A 3,909-nucleotide genomic window follows, 5' to 3' on the forward strand; every position below is an offset into this window, starting at 1 on the left:
CTTCGCATGCTATCACGTTATCATATATATGATCATGAAATAAGCATGTGAAAATTGAGTTTAACTATGAAGAAAATTGGAGAAATTTTAACGGTAAAGAGACTAGAACTAGCTATTACATACTTTAGGGGGGTTGATTAACTTGATTGTTTAGATTTGAAAGTGTTTGGGTACCTTGCAAATATTGATCATATAATTTATCCTAAACAAATTATTTAGAGGTTGAGTAATGCTATATACCACATTTTTATTCTATAAGTAACCCACAATACCGCTATGACACGGCAAGCTTGACTAATTAACCCTTCGATTTTTTTTTTTTTTTTTTGGAATAATTGATCCAAGGATTAGTTGGGTTTGTCACATTAGTATTGTGAGATAAACATATGGTTTAGAGCATTATTTTTGGGAAAACTTCACTTATAACCATTGATTTTTCACCACTTTTATAATTGAGTATTCAAACTTTAAAAAGTGTTAATTTGGAGTATCCATCTTTCAAGTTTTTTCAATTTCAATTCTCCGTTAGAATTTTCTATTTAATCCTATTAAATATCCAAAATACATGTATTTATTTTTTTTAAAAAAAATTATAAAATTTTTCGAAGATTTAAGCATGAGTATTTTTCAAATTCTGACCAAACTTAAATCTTTGAAATTCTTTTTTTTTTTTTTTCCTAAAAAAGTGAGGGATATTTTGAAAATTTTGACAGTATTTAACGAAAAATTCTAACAGATGATTGAAATTGGAAAAAACTTGAAAGATAAATACTTTAAATTGACACTTTTTAATGTTTGAGTACTTAATTACAAAAGTAATAAAAAATCATGGGTTATAAGTGAATTGTTTTCCATTATTCTTTAAAGGAACCATTTTATGCTCTTCTCTTTTAAAATTCAATTGACAATGTCTGAAGTATAAAGGATAGTGTACATTGAAGTTTCGAATTGATCAGGAGACAATGGCTTCGTTTGAAAACCCCCTTGCCCTCCCCTCCCCTTGGGTTTTTTTTTGGAATGATTGAAAGTTAAAATTGATGTGATATAAAGTTGATATAATTTATATGGAAAAGTGAAAAAATTTATATTGTAGTGAGTTTTTTATTTAAAAAGTAATAAGAAAATGTTGATGTGATATAAAAAGTGAAAAAATTTAAGAATATTTTGAAATTGATGTTTTTTGGGAGAAGTGAAGGGAAGGGGAGGAGAGGGGAGGGGAGGGGAAAGTGGTTTTCAAGCGGGGCCACTAGTCTTGCATATAGGTACTAAAACTGCATGAGAAATCACATCAAGACATGCAAGTTCATATAACATGAGATTTTGACAAATCAATTCAAGTAATTTCATACCATGAATCTTGTCTTCATGCTCCCTATCCAATTTGAAGCAACATATATATCAAGACACACATCAACGTGGACACACCAACCACCACCCACAACTTGTTTCGAAAATGTTAAAAGATCGATTTCATGCATGCCCCATAATCATATCATCCTGTTGGTTATCTTCACCAATCCTGAAAGCCCACTCCAGTGCCCACAAATCACCCCAAGGGGGGCCAGTTTCTGAAAGCCAAGTATATATGACTCAGAGGGATATGTCTTCAGTTGGAGTACCAACCATAAACATGTGGAGCACCATGCTAATGAACAGTTTATACAATCGATCCATATATCTACAGGATTGGTTATCTTCACCAAATATATATATATATATATGGTCTATCTTATATATAGAAATTTGGTTTCCCCTAGAGAAAGGACGTGATTAATTAAGATCATAGATTTTTTTATTATTTAGTAGATTGATGAGTCTAAGTTATGCTTCGCTTCTTAATACTGAGTTGTTTAACATATACATTTGGAAAATGCTTGGGCAGGCTACTACATCCTTTAATTACTATAACTTTTTTAAAAACTAGCGCGATGGGCTATATTTTATAGGAATGAGTGCAACATGAATTTTTGCGTGTATGTAATCAGAGACGGAGGGAGCTGAGGGGGGGGGGGGGGGGGGGGGGGGGGGGGGGCTGGCAGGGGCCATGGCCCCCCCCCCCAATTTCCTTGAAAAAAAAAAAATTTTGAGGTTAAAAAAAAAAATCTCAAAAAAAATATATATATATATATATAAGCTAAAAAACTAAAAATTTAGCCTATTGGCCCCTACCAATAATTTTTTTTTTTTTTCCACCGGCCCCTGCCCATAAGAACTTCTGGCTCTGTCCCTGTATGTAATAGTTTAAATTTTAGTGATTGATGTGATAAATGTTACATGAACTGCATGTCATGTCAGTTGTGCAAATGTGCAATCTATGTACATTTTAGTAGTTAACGTGGTAATTAAGTGTCACGTTAACTTGTAAGAAATTTGTTGTAAAAGCTGCAATATAGCATTAGTTGCAATAGGGCTGTCAATTTTTTTTTTTTTTATATGATCAGCGATCATGATATAAACCCAACACAAAATTAACGAGTTAGAGTTAAGGGGTCTGACCCGTTTAATTAAATGGGTCGGGTTAGGGTTAACTTATATAGTTTTATACACATGCATGTTTCGACAAGAACCGAATACGACATTTAAGTCTAACAATTTTTTTTACATGACTCAGAACGTGATATGGAATTATCGGGATAGGGTTGAGGAGTTTGATCCGTTTAATTAAAAAAGTCGGATTATGATTAATCTATATAAACTTATATTTATGACTCGACAGAACCCAAATCCGATCTGACATGCGAATAAGAATTGTCACCTTAAGTTGAATTTTTTTTTTTTGTTTGATGACGGAGAATTTCTCTAAGGAATGATCACTTCGTGTACATACTCATCCCTATCAAGTAAATTACGGACCCGTGCAAAGTTCTCTGAGAGGTGCACAGCTCATTCTTTTATACCCCAAAACCATCCAGATGGTTTATAATTATTTGTTGAGTTGTAAATGATTTGAATTACGAGAGATTACTTGTAAGATTTATTTGATCAAATAAAAATTGAGTTGCTTAACTATTTGATCGGTCAGGTAAGTCTTATGATTAGTGTCTCACAACTATTTGTTCAAATTGTTTATAATTCAGACAAATAATTATAGACGATCATAATCCTATTATAAAGTAATTCAATATATAGCTTCAATAATAAAGCTATTGATTTGAACTAAAATTATACACAGAGAATGTCCCGGCCGGGATAATTATACACCGTTTTGTGTAATTAAATTAATGAGTTAATCAACGAAACATATGTATTTAAACATTGATTTGTGGACATCTTGGATTATGGTCGAAAATGGCAGTTGCCGATCGACTCCATCCTTGTTCCAAGATGCCAGGGAACATGCCAACATGGGATCCATTTTTGTAGACAATGATAACCCTAGCTCAACTGAAAAACAAAGGCCACACGTACGTACATGTTCTTATCTAATAAGTTTCTCGTGTAATATTAATTGAGTTATACAAAAAAAAAAATCATGATGGAAAAATTCAAACTCCACTAACATTAATTAATGATCTTGTAATCTTAATATTTTTAATTTGATGGATGAAATCTTAGGTCCAACCCACTTATGGTACTGATTATTCTATCATTTACCTGAACTTATATAATATGGGGTTTAATTATTATTTGCTGTATTATTATCTAAAAAATAGGGCATGCCACTGAATTTGACTCTATTGCCAAAAGAAAAGAAAAGAAATAACCATTTATTGAGAGAGAGAGAGAGAGAGAGTCAATTTAGTCTTTGGCTTTCAAAAAGTGGATGAATCTACGAGGTAGCTTTGGCCTATGAGTAATGCTACATATCATCCCTTTATCCTCTCAAAATTGATGTGGCTCTTAAAATCACCATTAAAAAATTGTAATTTTAAGAGCCACATCAATTTTAGAGGGACAAAAATAAGGACA

This window comes from Alnus glutinosa, chromosome 2, assembly GCF_958979055.1.
Source record: "Alnus glutinosa chromosome 2, dhAlnGlut1.1, whole genome shotgun sequence".
Classification (NCBI taxonomy): Eukaryota; Viridiplantae; Streptophyta; class Magnoliopsida; order Fagales; family Betulaceae; genus Alnus; species Alnus glutinosa.